Here is a 5,000-nt window from a genome sequence, read left to right as displayed (position 1 = left end):
CTTCTATGAGACGTCGTTTTCCATATGTGAAATGTTGAAATCCAGAAAGAAAATCAACCTCATACAGATATGGAGTTACAAAACAAATAAGTATTTTATTTTATTTTTTATTAAAAAAATAATTTTTTTTAGGCAAGGCAACCCTTGGTCGACCTCACAGATTGCAAAAACCTTATCAGCTTACAATCCCTTATTTTTTAATTTTTTACGTCTACGGCACCTGGTGTGGTCTTCCTAGGTGGTCTCCCATCCAAGTACTAACCAGGCCCGACCCTGCTTAGCTTCCGAGATCAGACAGGATCGGGCTTGTTCAGGGTAGCATGGCAGTAGACAAAGGGGTATTTTAACAACCTTCTCAGATAATTGCAGATAGTTCTCTCGCTAGCACCCCAAAACTTGAAAAGTAGAAGCCCCTTGAATGTTAGTTATAATGCGGACTCTGAAATCATATCGATAGGATTTTTTGCTCCGTTATGTTGAACTCTCCTGGTCTACGTGGTGCTCATGATGGGTTTTTTACCCACGCCTGACCTCGTAGGGCCACATGTTGGTCGTCGGGGAAATACTGGTTCACTGAGTTAATGAAGTTGTGCATACGCTGACACATCGCATTCTGTAATGTTTAGAAGTTTTGTGGTTTTTAATGTCATCATCTCACCAGAAAAATGCAAGCGTCGAAAGCCGAGCTCACAGCAACTGAGCCATGTGCGCCAACATTTCAGTTTTTGCACAAAACCTAAAATTCCATCATTGACAACAAACCCGTCAGTGGTCGCTCTTCACGCAACAGGCTCACTTTGCTTTCGGGGGAAAAAAAATGCCTGTCAACGTCGAATGACCAGCTGCCCGTCGGTCCTTCTTTCGAATAAAATGGTTTTCCGTGACGACGGCTGCGTGGCACGCCTTCGAAGTTCGGCTCTAACGACGTTACGATTTTAACGCTTTATCGAGAACGGTCTCAGGTGCGACTAGACTGTTTCCGTGCTCTGGTTGTGTGAGGGTCAGGAACGCGGTGGCCGCTGCCTGGACCGGCCTCACATGCCGGCCGTTTCGTCCACCCATGCGGGTGTCTCGTGGCGGAGAAAGCAGGCCACGTCTTCGTGTTATTACCAAGATAGCTGTGACCTCTCGGACCGCCTGGCGGGTCTCGAGAAGCCCCGTGGCCTGTGGCACGTGCTTTGTGGACCACAGTAGCTCAGTGACCACTTCCTGTGTTCTGCTGGGACCTCCGGTCACCGCGTCCTCCCGAGTGCCACCCCAGGCCACAGCCGCAGGCTCAGCATGCGCCCCAGGCAAAGCTGATCCGTGGTTAGGACGGTTACACCCTGGACAACCTCTGCCCCCGCCACGCGCCTCTTGCCATCACTACAGGGCCTTGGGAAGGGGAGACATGCTCGTGGTCTTTCGTCAAGGCCACTGGCTGGGGTGACGTCAGCCCGGAGCTGACTGTGGCCTTCTCTCCTTTTTAGTTACACTCTAATCCCACCCTGCAAGGAGGAAGCCTGTCCACGACACATGGAGGGGAGCAAAGCCCAGGGATGGGCAGAGAGGGGGCGAGACCGCACCTCGCTGTTGTGTGCCCGGAGGTGCTGAGCACACCGTCACCTGGCACTCAGTTGATTCCGGAGCCAGCGGACATCTTTAGCTTGAAGTCATCTGAATCCGGTTTCTGACACTCTGGATGAGAGTTGTGAGTGGGCGTTACTGAGTGGGAGTCAGCGAGCACCTCTGGGACAGTCTCAGTCACCACGCAGAGTCTCTCTTTCCTGGCGGGTAAGAGCAGAGTGTCACGGACTGAGCAGCTCCGTGACTGAGTGTACAGGGGGGAACGGTGCCCTCAGCGGGGCCTGGCTGGTGCCTGGGCAGGGAGGACAGACAGACGTCGCGGCCTGAGTCTCCTGAGCGCAGCTTCTTGGTGTCCCCAGGAAGCCCGGTGCTGCCCCAGGACAAGGCCAGCTGAGGCACACGCCGTGATAACTGGATGATGAATTCTGGAAGCATCCCCCTAAATCGAAATGCCCCAGCGCGTCCAACGGGAATGCTTGGGTGACAGCCTGCGTGGGGAACTCTGAGCGGCACCGATCGCTGCGGCCGCAGTGACACTCAGCTCCAGGCACAGAACGGTCATTCCTGTCTCTGCTTTTTCCCAGAACTTAACTGACGTTTGACAAAGCGAGAGCTGGATGCTGATCAGAAAAGGTGAGGGATGGATGCTGGTCGGGAAGACACACACGCACACACACACGCACACACACACACGCACACACACACACACACACACACACACACACACTGTTGTCGGTTACGCCTCTGACTTTAGAGACCAGGAAGCCGAGATCCACAAGGATTATGATTTTTCCAAACGTATAGAATTCATCAGCGGCGTCGTTGAGGCCGGACCTCACTCTGGGTTTTGACTCCCGGCCTCATGCTCTTTTCCCTACGATCTTCTTAAATTCTCACACTGCCATGCAGAGGTCGAGGGGGCGCCCACCCACATCAGAAATTGCATTAATCGGCTGGGCTGCCACACAAAACACCGGACTGGGGGAAGGAGCCGTTAAACGACGGAAGTGTACCGTCTCTGTTACGGAAGCTGGCGTTTCCAGGTCAAGGTGCCGGCGGAGTTCGTTTCTCCGGGGACCTCTCTCCTTAGCACGCGGGTGGCACCTTCTCCCTGTGTCCTCACGTGCTTGACCCTCCGTGTGCCCTCACGGCTGCTGTGTCTTCCTCTTCTTATAAAGACGCCAGTTGTGTTGGATTAGGGTCCGCCCGATTTCCAAATGCAGTTACATTCTGAGGTCCCGGGCTTAGGGGCGCAACGTGGAAATTTGGGCGGCACACATTTCAGCCCATAGCAAAGCAACTCCAGAAACTCACAGCATCCGGAATCGAAAGGGCAGACCTCGCTTCTGTCCGGTGCCTCTCTGAGCAGTGAGCCATTGGAGGGGCCCCTGCCCTCAGGGCTCCAACTGCTGGAAGCCCGACCTGCCCGCGGGGGAAGGCCCTCCCTGCAGGCTCCTCGTGCCCAGTCCGATCGGTCGTCCCTGGGCCGTGGTGGCACAGGGCAGGACTCCGAGGGAGCACCTCCCTCACCCACTGCTGCTCGACATGGTCACCAGGTCCCATGCCTCCCCAGCATGCCACGTGGGCACTTCCTCCCCAGCCGGAAATGCCGGCCACACACAGACACCTGGTCGGGGGCCGCCAGGTCGAAGGCCTTGGATTTCTCTGGTGGTTTCAGGAGAGCCTTCGAGAACCGGGGATGGATTCACAGGGGCAGCCCCGTCGAAAGCCGGGCGGCCGGGTCTTCCCCTGGACTGGCCAACGTTTTCTGTTTCTTTTGTTTTGCGTCTCCAACACGCACACACACACACACACACACACACACACTCACACTCAATCACACACTCACACACACGTTGATTAGTGCACTAATATTACAAACTCTCCTGTTGGTTACCGTGTGGGGGGCCTGCGGAAACCCTGAGCAGGAGAGGTCACTGTTCTTGGGGACAGCTTATTCCTGACCTCGTGGGCGCCTGTGGTTCTGCGGTGGGTAGTCCAGTGAGATGCTCACGGCCCCCCCTCCCCCTCACAGTTTGGGGTCCCGCAGGCAGGGCCCACGAGGCCTCGAGGGCCCTCTGCCGCCCCTCCCCCGCCTCTTTTCTTGCCCTTGTATCTCTTCCATGTCCCTCAGTCATCAGGGAACCTTCTACTCCTTCTACTGTCCTTCTGGAATCTTCTCTTGAAAAAAAAAAAAACAAACCTTAATGATGTGCTCAGTGGCTACTTTGTTTGAACCGAAACGGGAGGCCTCCGTCAAAAAGGACCGATTTCTCGTTTCAGACTATCAGGCATTGGCAAAACGGGTAAGGATGAGGATGTGCTTCGGGAAGAACCGTGATGGTGGCGGTGAGTGTGCGTGTGTGTGCGCGCATGCACGTGTGAGCATGTGCGTGTGTGTGTGCCTGCGTGACAGGTGCTGGGGGGTGACAGCTCAGGCTCCTGACATCCCCCCCCCCCCGCCGTGGGCATGACCGCAGAGGGTGCCCGAGTGTCTGCAGGTCATAAGACAAATGGACAGAATGTCCTCGGCCCGGCCCCCGGGGCTCTACACGCTCTGCTCGCCCAGGAAGCCTCTGGCGGATTCGCTCTTGCAGCCGCAACGCCCACGGCTGCACAAACCAAGCAGGCATCTTGGGTGTCTCCCCGAGTTCCCCCAACTTGCTCTTCCTCCTTGCCCCTCTCACACCAGACCCCGGCGCGTGGTCCAGCACCCATGGGCACAGAAGGCACGATGCAGGATTACGGAAGGAAAGGTAGAAAGGGGCGCTCAGAGCGAGGCCTGGGGAACCTCAGCAGAAAGCATGGGTCTAAAGCAGCGATTCTCAACCTGAAGAAATTTGGTCCCAGGGGACATTTGACAATGTCCGAAGATGTTTTTGGTTGTCACAACTGGAGGGGGGGGGCTGTACCTGCATCTAGGGGGCAGAAGCCAGGAACCTGCTGCAGACCCTGCAAAGCACAGGCAAGCACCCCCCACCCCACCCCCCTCCGCCAGGAAGAATTATATGGCCCCACGCGGCAGTAGCGCCGAGGCTGAGGAACTGGTCTAAAGGAAGGTGGAAAACAGACCCCGTCTGGCCTTCCGTGGTCCTCAGCGCCCGGGGGGTGCTGGGCACAGGGAGCGGCCGTGGCTCCGTCTCTGACAGACTGACCCCGAGAGCCCGAAAACGTTGCCCCTCGTGAGTGTCCTCCGTCCCCTTCGTGGCGGATTCCGGCCTAGGCCCGTGTGTGCGTGGTCACTTCTCCGCGTCCACCAAACACTTCGGCACCAGCCGGCCCCAGGCACAGCGGCGGCCACCGCGGGTACCAGGGGCAGCGACCACATGGGTTAAAATTCATGGAAGCGTGGCGGGCAGGCACCCCACTCTGTTCCATGAGCCAGCGACCCTTTAACACCGCACGAGCACCCCGCAAAGCCACTGTTAATGCGA

At 56.6% G+C, this 5,000-nt stretch overlaps 1 pseudogene; it reads right to left on the bottom strand.

Annotated features, from left to right (window-relative positions):
- Window positions 1–208: 208 nt before the first annotated feature.
- Window positions 209–332, bottom strand: LOC118609571 (annotated as a pseudogene).
- Window positions 333–5,000: the final 4,668 nt, after the last annotated feature.

This window comes from Rousettus aegyptiacus, unplaced genomic scaffold, assembly GCF_014176215.1.
Source record: "Rousettus aegyptiacus isolate mRouAeg1 unplaced genomic scaffold, mRouAeg1.p scaffold_m13_p_11, whole genome shotgun sequence".
NCBI lineage: Eukaryota > Metazoa > Chordata > Mammalia > Chiroptera > Pteropodidae > Rousettus > Rousettus aegyptiacus.
This window is presented reverse-complemented; position numbering and strand designations above follow the sequence as displayed.